Genomic DNA, 14,642 nt, shown 5'->3' with positions numbered 1-14,642 from the left:
GTTATTTTTCTTTCCTGCCATTTTCTATTTATTTTATTTCTTTTCTTATCTTTATGATTTCCTTCCTTTTACTTACTTTGGGTTTATTTTGCTGTTCTTCTTCTGGTTTCTTGGGGTGCAACTGATTTTAGATCTTTCCACCTTTCTGAGTTAAGCACTCAGAGCTTTCGGTTTCCCTCAGCCCTCTCCTTAAGCTGCATTCCGCAACTTCACGTAGGTTGTTTGGTTATCATTCAATTCAAAATATTTTTTTACTTCCCTGGTGATTTTGTCTTTGACCCTTGATTTACATGGAAATGTGTTATTTCATTTTGCATAATTGGGGTTTCCTAAATATCTTAATTTCCTAAATATTTTAATTTCTGATTTAATATTACTGAGTCAGAGAATACAGTCAGATGACTCCTATCCCACTAAATTGATTGAGACGTGTTTTCTAGCACAATATATTGCCCTGGAATTGCAGTGTGTCTACCTCGTGCACTGGGGGATAAAAAGGTTCGTTCTTCCGTTTCTGGAAGAATCATGCAATGATGTAGAAATGACAATTGGATCACAGTGGTGGACTGTGTTTCAGATTCTCTGTCTCAACTGATACTTTGCTTAGTTCTACCAGTTGCAGAGAGGGGTAACAAGTCTTCTATTGGTTGCGGAATTGGGAGCGCAGTCTTTTTCTCATCGATATCTGACCCCGAAGTGTCTGCAGCTCCACCTGAGATGGGTCCGGCCGCTTCCGGGCAGGATCAAGCCCAAGAGAGTTTTCAGCTTCCCCGGAGGAGCCCCGTGCAGGTGGGTGGTCTCTGAGCCTCGGGAAGCCCTGGCCTAAGCTTGTGTTTGAAGAGAAGATTTGTGTACAAAGAAAAATGACTAACCCCCTTGCGCTGGTTTTACCGAGGAGAACGTGTTCATAAATTAGACCCTGGAAATGGGTCGCCAGACCACGAGGGACCTGGGGCTCCTGTGCGGCTGTTCCCTCAGGCCTGGGGTCCCCTCTGCTCTGCAGAGAACGAGTCCCAGGCAGACCACGGACCGGGACAAGCCTCTCCTGGGGCCAAGGGGCCTGGGTGGAAGGGAGGCGAGTCCTTTGGGGCCGGGTAGGCTCGCTGAGGCTTGTGCCCGGTCCTGCAGGTCACCGGCCTGTCTGGGAGCAGAGAAAGGCTTCCGGGCGAGGCACTGGGGAAGGAGGAGCAGTATTTGGAGTTTTCCGGGCGCGGGGCGTCCTCTGCTGACTCGTCTGGCCAGGCGGGAGGCAGGGAACGGAAAGGAGGGGATGGACCTCTGATGCGCTTATGAAAAGGTGACACAAGATTTAGGAGCCAAGAAAGCTAAGGAAGTGGTTGCCGAGTCCGACTTGCTGCATTGGGGGGGAGTGGGATGGGAGGATGGGGACCTGGAACAAGAAACCGAAAAAAAAAAAAAAAAAAAAAAGGAAACTGAGAGACAGGCAGGCCAGGTGCGTTTTGCTGGGTCTCAGCCGACTTGCTCCCTCCCCGCCCGGTGACACCCGACCCGGAGTCCCCGGCTCCTTCCCGCTGCGCCCGCTTCCCCGCACTGGGCCTCTTTCCCGCTTCTGCCTCCGTCCTCCTGCCCCACCCAGTCTGACCCGTCTGACCCGACTCAGACTAATTTCCCCTGGGGAATTCCTGAAAGGACAAAAGCGAGGGTGGAGGGCGACATTTGAATAGGGGTCGATGGAGAGATTGCAGGAGGTCACTCTAGGGCGTCTACTTTGCCTGGGGTCTCTGGTTACAAAGAAATTTCCCTGAGAACTTTCCTGTGTATGTCCGAGTGAGGGAGACCCTGTGATCACCCTGGTACCCAGGGAAGGAAACTGAGGCCTCAGACTCCCGCAGCCCCGAGGAGGCCTGCCCTGGTCACACAGTCCTTCAGCTAGCTTAGAATCGAGACTAAAATCCAGGCTGCTCTCCTGTGAGGCAGGGTCTCCCAAGAGCCCCGAGAGTCAGGGGAGACCCCATTCCAGGATGTCATATTCCGCTGCCCCTACTGGGAAATTGCGACAGGATTGGGGTATCCTGGGCCTAATGATGGGGGCCGCTCGGAAGCCGGCTTTTGCTGTTGGAAGAGACCTTGAATCCAGGACCTATCGCTGAAAGAAAGAAAATCAGATATGCATGACCGCAACACCACCTGTCCCACAAAGGACTTGTATCTTGAATGTGTAAAGATAATATTTGTTTGGATCTTAGACTAGAGCCTTGAACACAGTAAGTGCTTAATTAATATTAGTATTACTAATGTAAGGAGTTATTTAGATTTCATGGAACACAGTAGATCCTAGGTTTCACAAACTTATTGATCAACTCTGTTGGGAAATTCACTTGGTTAAACTGAGTTGGGTTTTTGTTTCTTTTGTTGGTTTTTTAACTTACGAGTGAAGGACAGCTGAGCAAATTTCTGACTATGTGGCACATTCACTAAGGGCTTGGGATTTCCGTTGGCATTTGGAGCCAGTTTTGTAGCACTATAGGAGAACTAAATACTTCCTTAAGATCTTCTCCGCCTACTCTAAGGTAGGGGATTTTCTGGTCCTATGAGCTGGTTGCCTCAGAAAAACATGGGGGTGGGAGTGATGGGGGAATTAAAGGTGAAGAATGGGACCCTCGGACCGCAGGGTTGGGGCCCAGGAGGGAAGGGGAAGCCTCCATCTGCCCCACAGAGGATGACTAGGTGACGGGCATCGCCAGGGAAGGAAAGCCGGCCCCCATTTGGGACTTGGAGGCTCAGCCAGTTGTATTCGGCATCTGACCACCCGTTGTGTCCACAGCTGCGACCTCAGGGTGTTCTGGCCGCTCTGGGGGAGAGCTGAGCCCAAGTACATTTTTATTTTTATTTATCCAAACGAACAAGGCAGTTGGCAGGCTGCCTCTGTGCCTGGGGAAGCCAGGGGGTGATGATACCTCTGAGGAAAATCATACAAAGAAAAAGCCACATTCACATTTGCTTTCTGCTACTGAGTCCAGCTCGTTAGGGCCTGGACTACAGCCGTTCACCTGCGCCTAGACTTTGCCATAAAGCTCACCGACTCTTCCCCTCCCACCATCCACCCCCCTTGAAAAAGATGGAACACAGGCCCAGGATCCCAGTCCCCAGACCTGGAACTTAGCTTTGGCTGTTCCTGCTCCCTGCACTTCCTAATGGGTCCCTGCCCAGGAGCCACTAACATCTGGAGCCATGGCAGCCCAAGAATGTGGAGCGTTTCCCAGAGGGAGGGAGAGTGAGCGCGGAGGGGTTCCAGGGGATAGCTGAGTCCCCAGAGCCGGTTGTTCCCCAGGAAAGCAGGTGGCCGGGGCGGGGCAGACAGGGTGGAGCAGGGGAGGGAGATGGAGGCGCAAAGAAACCCCAGACTACAGAGTGAAAAGGGAATGTGTGTTTTAGTCCCTAGAGGCTTTGTCAGTCGTGACTAGAGCCCAAGAACCGAGTACCTGGTGGAGTACCGTGACGAGAATACTACATTGGAAGACTATCCCAGGGCCAGGACTTAGTGGCTGGGGTGGGGAACGAAGAGAAAGGGAATGAATACTTCAGACAGAAACATATAATTTGGAGGCTGATGGAAATGACAGTTTGAGGGAATGAGAGCAATTATGCACGGCTGACTTTTTTTTTGAGATTGTACTATTTTTTTCTTTATTGTTGAGTTTGGTTGTTTGCAGAACTGTGACAAAATGCTAGTGTGTCTTACTCTCTTAAAGTGCTGCTGTTGGCACCAGCTGTGCCTCAGTCATCATTACATCAGAGCTGCAAAGGCAGCACCTACCACAGGGGGTGCTAGGAGCAGCAAATGAGCTAATGCTCGCCTCTTAGACTCCTACATTTACAGTGATCTTAAATGTCCTGAAACACCGTGGATTCTAAGTTTTCACATGCTTGTTGATTCACTATGTCAGGGTGGGGGGTGGAACTGAATAGGTGGGGAACTCACCCAGTGCAAACTGGGTGGGATTTCTTTTTGGGGAACACAGTAAATGACTACAAAGCACATTTCCTATCCAATGTGCCGTGCTCGGCGGGCTGCGGCTCCCGTTGAACACTCCAGAGCCAGCGTTGTGGCACTCTAGAAAAAGCAAACCATTTTTTCAGAAACTTCCTTTGTCTCAGTAATATTATGGCACACATGGCCAGAGAAACTTGATGAAATATATATATATAGAGAGAGAGAGAGTAAAGAACAATTTGGTTATCTTCCTTTTTACATTTTAATAGGTAATGGAGTTATTTACTCCAAAGAATGCCTGGCACATGCTTTAGAATTAGAACATCCAGTTTTTAGTAGTCAAAGAGTTGGGGTTATAAAGAAGGACACCCAGGCCAGGCGCGGTGGCTCACGCCTGTAATCCTAGCACTCTGGGAGGCCGAGGCCAGAGGATCATTTGAGCTCAGGAGCTCAAGACCAGCCTGAGCAAGAGCGAGACCCCATCTCTACTAAAAATAGAAATAAATTAGCTGGACAACTAAAAATATATAGAAAAAATTAGCGGGGCATGGTGGCACATGCCTGCAGTCCCAGCTACTCCAGAGGCTGAGGCAGGAGGATCGCTTCAGCCCAGGAGTTTGAGGTTGCTGTGAGCTAGGCTGATGCTGCGGCACTCTAGCCCAGGCAACAGAGTGAGACTCTGTCTCAAAAAAAAATAAAGAAAGAAAGAAGGACACCTGCACAGAAGAATGTTTTTGAAAAGGGGCAAATTTGCTTTAAGCCATGTTATTTGTATCTTTTCTTAATTCTATGTGTCAATTACTGTGGATGTTTTCAATTTTAATAATCATTATCTAAATTTTTATATCCAGTTTCTCCAAGAAATAAAAGTAATATTAAACAGATGTAATAAAATATTACCAAGGTGTCTGAAGAACACCACTGACAACCACAACTATTATAGAAGGGCACTAATTCATTTGTTCAATCATTCATTTAAACATTCCAGACCCACCCGCAGGCACAGTGCTAGACACTGTACCGAGGCCTGAGTGGGGTGAGCTCCTGCCCTACGAGAACTCAGGCCAGGGTGGAGGATCTGCCCGCACAGTCAGTGGGTTGTCCGTGCCTGCTGTCGGAGGCCGCGCTGGGGGCCAGTACAGAGCAGGTGTCAGACTGGCTGATGTGATGTCGCCTCCACTGCCTGTACTGGAAACGTCATCAGTCAGTGCCCCTGGAGAGGGAGGGAAGTTGATTTGGGGCAGGATGGTCTGGGGCATCACACTCAGGGATGCTCACTCCCCCCTCAGCCTGGGGGCTCCACGGTTGGCACAGGGCGACCTGCCCAGACCTTCTCAGATTCAGTTTCTTTTCCAGGCTCATGGCGATGCGAGGTGAGTTCAGCCTCATTGTCGAGTGGGGTGTGAGGCATGAAGCCCAGTGGCAGGCGCTGAGCTCTGCGAGCAGATCAGGAAGGGAGCAGGCAGTAAGAGCGGAGAGAAGACCCAGGGGCAGGTGTCACAAGGCAGCGCTGGGCCCTCCCAGCCTTACAGCAGCTGCCTGGGCGCGGCTCCTGGCTCCAGGACAGGTCCTACTTCTGAGCCTTCTCCAAGCAGCCTGTGGCCGGCAACCTGCTTGTGTGTTGTGGGAGGTTCACGTGTTAACACCTTTTCTCACTGCCCTTGTCAGAAAAACAGCCAAACTCCACAGGCTTTTTAATCTTCCCAGCTGAACATCACCTGAGGTCAAAATGAGGGCTCCGATGGGATGTCTTAAGTTCCCCTGAAAGGCAGCGACACCCAAGCCCAGGGTGAGCGGGGACCCGGGTGCTCCAGGCGCTGAGACGGAGCAGCGGAGCTGAGCTGCCCAGTGTGGGCTGAGCCCGGCCCTGCGAGGAGCGGCGCTGAGGGCGAGTCCACGGCTGCGCAGCTGTGCTCTGACATGGAAGTCGCCAGGGACACAGGAGGGGAGCACCCCTTCCCGGCTTCCCACCCAGGGGACAGGTACTGTTGCATCCTTGGGCTGTCTGAGCTGCTCTGGCCATCCATGACACCCAGTGGCCCCTCTCTCAGGTCTTGGCAGAGTAAGGACAGACCCTGGCTCTTTCTTTTTTCTTTCACCTCTGCCTTCCAAACCCATCCTCTCTTTTTTACTTGCCCTAACTGCTTAAGCAAAAAGTACAATCTAGGTCACGGGTAGGAGCATATTTGCTCTCTCTTTATACACCCCCACCTGAAACACACACATACGGCAGAGACACACAGAAACCCGTGCACACGTCTCTTAACCGCACTCCAACCCCCTCCTTCATTCCCACTGCCCAGTGATGGAGCTGGCCTCTGAATCCGCAAGATCTACGAAGTCCCCCACAGCCAGTTGGTCTCAGAATCACTTGTCCCATCTCACAGGGACTCTGACCCCCATGTCTCTACTGACCAGCACTGACTCCTGTGCACTGCAGCAGACAGCACCCTGGCCTGGCATTCAGGAGTCTGGGTGCTTTTTTTCCCTTGACCTATAGCTGTCTGAGGGACCTTGATTAAGGCACTGACCAGCTCCGGGCCCCTGTCCACTCCTCTGAGAAGTGAAGGGCTTATACTGGGTCATCTCTACTATCCTCGACAGCTGTAGGGGTCTATAGTTCTCCAAATCCCCCACGGGATGACCAAGATGGCTTAGGTCCTGTGTGTTCCTTTATTGCCTTCTAAACAAAGGGAAGGTCAGGATCTGGCCAGTCGTCCACAGCCCTGAGAACGCCCACATCAGCCCAGCTACAGGACCAGGAACATGCACCCAGGAGCAGGGGAGGAGTCTCAGGAGAGGACAGAGGTTGGGATAGGTCCACTTAGGACTCTGAGGAATAAATAACTAAGGATTCCGTCTACTCATTTCTGCACCCAGAGTTACTTTAACCACCACTACCCCAGAACACGTGCCGGTTCTAGTAACAGGAGGCATAAGAGACCTGCAGTTAGCCGCCTGCTTTCTCAGAGGGAACACTTTGACAACCTACATCTCTTCCACCTCTCCCACTCCTCTCCCACTTTATCACACAGGCAATTCAATGATTTAAGTATGTGTATAGAGTTACGCAACTATCACCAAAATCCAGTTTTAGGACATTATCATTGCAAAAATTTCCTTGTTCTTGTTTGTCATTAATTCCTCACTCTCATCCTCAGTCCAAGGCACCAACCAATCTGCCCTTTTGGCCTTTTATAGACATTTTATGTAAATGAAATTATACAATTTGCAGTCATTTGTGTCTTTTGAGGTTCACCCATGTTTTATCCTCGTAATTGTTGGATAGTATTTCATAGTATGGGTGTATCAAGGTTTGTTTATCCCATTGCCAACTGATATTCAGGGGTTTTCCAGTTTGGGGGGGCTGTCATATAGATAACAATGCTATAAAAACTCAGAGATATGTCTTTGTGTGGACACATGTTTTCATTTCTCTGGGTAGATCCCCAGGATGGGAATCGCTGAGCTGTATGATAAGTTTATGTTTAATGTTTTAAGACACTGTAAATTGTTTCCCAAAGTGACTCTCCTATTTACACAGCCACCAGCAAGGTTTCTCTACATCTTTCACCATCCTTTTCTTACTATACCCATTCTAGTGGTGCGTAGTGGTATCTCATTGTGGTTAATTTCCTCTTTCCTGATGACTAATGATGCTGAAAAACTCATCTTTCCATGAGTACACTAAGCATACAGGTATAGTCTTTGGTGAAATGATGGCTGAAATCTTTTGCCCATTTTTATATGGCTTGTTTCTTATTTTATTATTGAGCTTTAGGAGTTCTTTATATCTCCTAGATACTACTTCTGTTTCAGATATATGATTTGTAAATGTGTGATCCCAGTCTGTGGTTTGTATTTTTATTTGTTTAATAATGTCTTTGGAACTGAAAAGTTACTGATTTTGATGAAATCCAATTTATCAATCATTTTTATGTGTCTATCTAAAAATTCTTTGTGCGCCCTGAGCTCATAGTATCTAGCTGAGAACTCTTTGGTATCTGTCTAGGAACTCTTTGTCCAATCCGAGCTCAAGAAGATATTCTTCTAGATTTCTTTCTATTGCTTTTGTAGTTTTAAACCTTACATTAAGGTCTACAATCCATTTTGAATTATTTTTGTATTTGATGTGAGGTAAGGGTAAAAATTTATATTTTTCGTTTCTGGCTGGCGGCAGCCATCAGGTAAGCCAAGATGGGTGCATACAAGTATATCCAGGAACTATGTTTGAAGAGGCAGTCTGATGTAATGCGCTTTCTTCCGAGGGTCCGCTGCCGGCAATACCGCCAGCTCTTTGCGCTCCACAGGGCTCCCCGCCCCACCCGACCGGATAAAGCGCACAGACTGGGATACAAGGCCAAGCAAGGTTATGTCATATATAGGATTCGTGTGCGCTGTGGTGGCCGCAAACGCCCAGTTCCTAAGGGTGCAACCTATGGCAAGCCTGTCCATCACGGTGTTAACCAGCTAAAGTTTGCTCGAAGCCTTCAGTCTGTTGCTGAGGAGCGAGCTGGATCCCACTGTGGGGCTCTAAGAGTCCTGAATTCTTACTGGGTTGGTGAAGATTCCACGTACAAATTTTTTGAGGTTATCCTCATTGATCCATTCCATAAAGCTATCAAAAGAAAACTTGACACCCAGTGGATCACCAAACGGGTCCACAAGCACAGGGAGATGCGTGGGCTGACATCTGCAGGCCGCAAGAGCCCTGGCCTTGGAAAGGCCTTGGAAAGGGCCATAAGTTCCACCACACTATTGGTGGTTCTCGTCGCGCACCTTGGAGAAGGCGCAATACTCTCCAGCTCCACCGTTACCGCTAATATAAGTAATGTTTGTAAAATTCATACCTAATAAACAATTTAGGATGGTCATGTCTGCTTAAAGGTGTTATTTGTCTGTTAAACTAGTCTGCAGATTGTTTCATGAATGCTTTGTCAAATTATAAAGTTAAAAGTGCAATAATGTTTGAAGACTATATGGGATGGTGTATCTTGTTTCTAATAAGATAAGCTTTTTTTGTCTTTGCTTTATCTTATTAGGGAGTTATATGTCAGTGTTTAAAACATGCTGTGTGGTACAATAGGTGTAAAATAAATTCTTTAAAAGAGGAGTGCTACAACTACCCTGTAGATTTGTTTTGGTGCATGTGGTAAAACCTACAGCTTTACTGGGATGATGGCAATGCTCTGCTGGTTTTTTAACTGGGTTTTGTTTAGAAATTTGGGAGGAGGATATCCTAACCCTATGTCATGATTATATGTAGAAAAATGTGAGCTCATATAGAGCCCACATCTTCAGATTTAATCCAGTGTTCCATTTGTTTCTGAAAGAAAAGTTTCCAAAATGCCACCATTTTTCAGAACTGAATAAACTTGCTGCAAGAGGCTTATCTTACGAATGAAACAAATGTGGGTTAACCTAAAAATTGCCTCAGTCTCCAGTGTACCATTTAAGTTAACATAAGAGGTGAAAGCTGCTCCTGATTCAATCCCATGGCTCCATGAAATCTAGAGTCCTGAATTCTATACATAGTAGACAGTAGTGGTATTTACATTGTATTTTGAAACTGATGGAAATTGAATGTTAGGCAAATAAGAATCATTAACCTTATGTTTGTAAGCCAGTAATGCTACAGTGGGAAGCTAGTAAGCCAGTGGCCATTAGGTAAATACCTTTCAAACGTGAGGTGAGAAAATTAAAATCATCTTTAATCAAGATTTTTAAATACTTTTCTGTAACACTAATTTGTGACCATTATCAATCTTCTAGCCACATTAGGGGTAAAAGTATAGTTGCCTGCTTAAAAGTATGTATCATTCTCAGTCCATTCTTAACAAATCATCTTGGGTTAACCCAGTATGTAAGGTTGTGGGGAAGAGTCATACATAGTTGGTGTCAATATAAATTCATGGTTTCCAATCTAACCTTACATATCTGCGGTTTGTCCCTGATCAAAATACCCTAAAAATCCTTAGCCTTTCACAAAGTTGGGCCATCAATTATGCGTTCACCTTCACTGTAAGCGTCCTGCCACATTGTGTTGCATTTATGTTTCCTGTGTTCAGTGGACTAGGCTAATGTTTCCCAGGGTAAATTTGAGTGTGAAGGAAATACAGAAGAGGAGTTGCTCCATTTCTTCTAAATTCTGGGTTTGCTGACTTTAAGTAGTTTGATTTCAAAATTCAATTGATGGTTTCCCTGAACCAATTTTTCTCTAAGGGTTTCAAAAGGCTCAGTTAATTGATTTCCAGAAAATATTAATAGGCTCATAAAACTTCTTGAGACCTAAAACCTAAATTACTTTCTAAAAAAAAAAACTATACATTTGGATTTTGTGTAGACGTTGTTTAATGAAAGGAATAAATGTCTATTAAACTAAAAAAAAAAATTTGTATTTTTCATGTGGATATCCCAAAGTCCAAGCACTGTGTGTTGAAAAGACTCTCCTTTGGCACCTTTGTTGAAAATTAATTAACCACAAATGTAAGGATGCACATCTGGACACTCAATTCTGTTCCATCCATTTATATTTGCTTGTCCTGGTGCCAATACAACACTGTCTTGGTTACTGTGGCTTTACGGTAACTTTTGAAACTGGGCGGTATGAGTCCCACTTCCTTCTCCTTTTCCAACATTGTTTTGACTCTTCCAGGTCCTTTGTATTCCACTACAAACTCTAGCATCAGTGAGTCAATTTTTATAAAAACAGTTGCTTGGATTTTGACAGGGATTTTATTTGTAGATCAATTTAGAGAAAAATGCCATCTTGTCAATACTGAGTCTTCCAATCAAGAACACTAAATGTCTCTCTGTTCATTAAGATCCAATTTAATTTCTCTCAGCAGTGTTCTGTGGTTTTTAAGATACAAGTCTTGCAAACATTTATTGAAATTTATTTCTAAACACTCTGTGCAACTGTGAATTGAATTACTTTCTTAACTTCATGTTCAGTTTGTGCCACCTCTGAAAGTCCCACACGCCAGCAACAGAGACCAGTGCTGAGCCAGCAATGTAGCAATATACTCTTTAAGGACACCACACAGCAATTTGATGGCAAGTTGACTGCACTGGGCTTCCTCCATCCTCAAGGAGCCAGCAGTTTATTCTCACAGAAAGAAACCGAACCCAGGCTTGAGTTTGCTTGTTCTCTCCATAAAACCTCAGCCAAACACCACTATCCAGGGCCTTCTAGAGGGCCTGATCCCATGCAGCATAGCTCCGTCCAGGAGACCCACTCCACGACAAGTGAGCTGTGGGAGTGGGCCCATTGCCACGGCTCCACTGACAGTGTCACACTGCACCACTCCGAAGCTGCCAGCCTTTGTCACTCAGGGTGCTGGGACAACCTGGGGGTGTTCTGCTGAAGCACCAGCTCAGAGGCAGAACTCTCTGAGATGAGTGTGAACTTCCGTGATGCAGGATAGGTATTGAATCAGGGACCTGTGTCTGGTGCTGTGTCCCCAGGAAAGGAGTACATGGGTCCAGGAATCAAGGGATAGCAGGAGTAGGCCCATTTTCCATCACAACCAAAGCCCCATTGGAAGAATTTGTGCTTCTTGTCTCCTTACATCTAGGCCCTGCTGGGTTAGAAGTCGTGGCCCCACCTGCCATGTAATATGGCATTAACTACGCTGAACTAAATGCTACACAAGCTGTGGCTGCTGCCTGGACACTCTGGGCTCCTGGGATCCAAACACCAATGGGAAAAAAGAAGAGACTCAACACGGACGGGGTACCTGACGCTACCGAGAGGATGCGGTGTGGCTGCTCTCCCACAGTGACGACAGATAAGAGTATGTGTGGAACCCAGATAATCCATGTGGTTGCCTCTGAGTTCTCCTGCCCAATTATGATCTTGAAAGAACACACATAGCAACCCTAGTTGAGAAGGATATCGTTACCAGGGCCTCATGTCCCTTGAGAATAAGGGTTTGGATAACACCACCAGGTAAGCCACCAAAACCTGACAAATTCAAGAAACTTTTCTATTTTCCCAGATTAACACCAGGAAGGGCAGGACCATTCTGTGCAGAGAAACTCTAGAGGTGAGGATGCCTTTGGAGAGAATTATAAAATGAAAAAGTCAATTATAAAATGAAAAAGTCAAGTTGGATTTTGTCATCCCCTATCAAGCCCAGCTTACCAATTAAATGGTCCCGGGAGCATGCTGCCTGAACTAGAAATGATCTCCTGGGTTCTCACCCAGCATGTGTCCTTTAAACCTGAGTCTCTCCTCCTCAAGGACAACCACAAGCCCCCTCATGCTGTGGGACCCCGCCTTTCCCTCCTGGCTCCAGACCCACAGGTCCAGGTTCTAGTCTGAGGTCATGGCGGACACTGCTCCCTCAGATGTGGCGAAGCCTTAAGTCCAGCCTCTCCCAAAGATCAGGTCCAGTCCGGGCTGGAGAGCGCCGGCTGCTCTTTGCTGATAAGCTCGGGCTGACAGGGGAACTGGTCTGTGACCTCAGAAAAGCCCTTTTCTAACCACAGATTCCTCTAGAACAAGAAACTTTCCATAGGTTTACTAAGGCCACATGCAAACTGCAGCCATCCACAAAGGAACCAAAGCTCAAATAGTGTAAAGCTTTCTACTTGGTTTCCGCAGCTCACAGTGGAGCAGGAGCCAGCGAGGATTTAGCGGACCCAGGACCCCAGGGGCTACCACCGAGCAGTGTTGGCCTCCGGGCTCAGGCTCAGGGTACACGGGCTCCTTCTTCACACCAAGGCGGAGAGAGTCTTGCCGCATTAACCACCTTCCCCTGGGCCCTGAGATTTTCCGTTCTGACAAGGACAGGGCTAGGAACTCGGGAAGGCCTGGACACTTGGCAAGAACAAGTTGAGGAGAAAGGCTGTCAGTGTCAAGCAGGAACACCACCTGGGGTTTCCCGCAGTGCCATGCTGCTTGCGCCTGTGGAAACTGATTGGAACCTAAAAACCAGGTGGGCATCCAGGTGTAACCAGTGGACGCGGCTCTACTTGCCCGGTGACCCCGTCTACTGTTGCCCTGTGCCTGAGGTCAGCCAGGCCCAGCGAGGTGCCCAGGGAACCCGGCCTGCATCTGGCGGGTCTAGGAACCCATCTCCACTTTGAGGACAAGTGCTGGGCTTCCCTGGGAGAAGCCTGTGAGCCTTCAGCACCCTGAAGGAGGAAGAGGCCTCTGGACAGCCACCCGTCAGGACCGGACCTCCCTATTTCTATTTCTGGTCTCCAGGCTTGTCAAAATACTGAACTTGAAAGGACCTTGATTCTGCCCCTCTGTCAAGTCCCCTCTTTCCCCTTCTGGTGATCAGGAGAGCACAACCGTGTAGGTGGCTTCAGGGTGTGGGCAGGAGCGTGGGCCACAGGTGGCCACAGTGGACAGGAAAGGAGTGGCAAACATCTCTAGTGGGCCCTGCGGTTGGGATGTCTGATGCTGCCGGCTAGCTCTGAACCCAGATACTCTTCAATGCCCCAAATTAACAAAGGCTCTGGGAAGGAGGCCTCCAGGCCCAAGGAAAGGAGCCTGGAGGTGATGGTGTCTTTGAGAATCATACAGAAAAGAAAAAAAAAAGTCCAAGTTCATGTTTGCTTTTCCCTCCTGAGTGCAACTGATAAGTTAACTATTTCCACGGGGAACAGTGTTCATACTACCACTGGTCTCCTGGCTTCCTGTCAAATGCCTCCCACATATGCCGGGTCTCCTATGCTCTCAAAAAGAGCAACTCCCCAGCGAGGATCTCAGCTCCCAGAATTTGAATTTGGTCTCAGCTGCCCAGGCATCTGCCACACTGTGCAGGAGCAGAGAATAACGCCCTGGTGGCCCGGGCGGTAATCCTAGCACTTTGGGAGGCAGAGGCAGGAGGATCACTTGAGGCCAAAATAGCAAGACCCCCATCTCTGCAAATTTTTGTTTTAATTTAGCCAGGATTGGTGGCCTGTTTCTGTAATCCCAGGTACTTGGGGAGCTGAGGTGGAAGGATCCCCTGAGCCCAGGAATTGGAGGCTGCAGTGAGCTAGGATCATGCCACTGCACTCCAGCCTGGTTGACAGAGTGAGACTCTGACTCCAAAAATGAATGAATGAATGAAAAATACACCCTGGCTGATCAAAGCCCAAGAGCCTGAGAAGAGCTTCCTGCAGGGAAGTGACTGAGTGTGCAGGGCTTCAGGGAGCTGGTTGGGCCTCTGAGGCCGGCTCCTCCCACCTGGCCAACCTGCAGGTTCTCACTAGGCCCATTCTGCAGCAGAAAGGGCACCCACCCGGGAAGGCAAAGTCTTGATGGGGTCACCTGGACTTTGCTGCAGAACAGGGGAGAGAGATGAGGGGGAGGAGGGGTGGCCCTGCCGTGGAATAGCGGGAGTAGGGATGGAGAGCGAGGGGAGCGGGGAGAAAAAGAATGATTTTTTAAAAATCTAGAGTGGGAGATTCGGGCCTGGGGCCAGTCCAGTGGGGCCAGTTATGCTGCCACAAACCCAGCACTGCCTGGAGCCACCAGGAACTGCACTGGGCAAGGAAGGAGGCTACCTGGGGCCTTGGGCAGGAGCGGGGCCCTCCCCACACTTTCATTGCAGACTTCTGGCTGCCAGATCTGTGAGACAATTAATTTCTGTTATTTTAAGCCACCACGTCTGTGTCAAATTGTTATTGCTGCCCCAGGAAACTAATACCGTGGTCTTTTAAATTTTGTTTTTAAAACTGTATGTGG

General features: G+C 48.0%; 1 pseudogene; it reads left to right on the top strand.

Annotated features, from left to right (window-relative positions):
* The first annotated feature begins 8,152 nt into the window (after positions 1–8,152).
* On the top strand, positions 8,153–8,931 carry LOC105817302 (annotated as a pseudogene).
* Positions 8,932–14,642: the final 5,711 nt, after the last annotated feature.

The sequence above is a fragment of the Propithecus coquereli genome, unplaced genomic scaffold, assembly GCF_000956105.1.
Source record: "Propithecus coquereli isolate 6110/MARCELLA unplaced genomic scaffold, Pcoq_1.0 Scaffold404, whole genome shotgun sequence".
NCBI classification, from domain to species: Eukaryota; Metazoa; Chordata; class Mammalia; order Primates; family Indriidae; genus Propithecus; species Propithecus coquereli.
The sequence above is the reverse complement of the archived record's forward strand: the minus strand, read 5'-3'. Positions and strand labels throughout refer to the sequence as shown.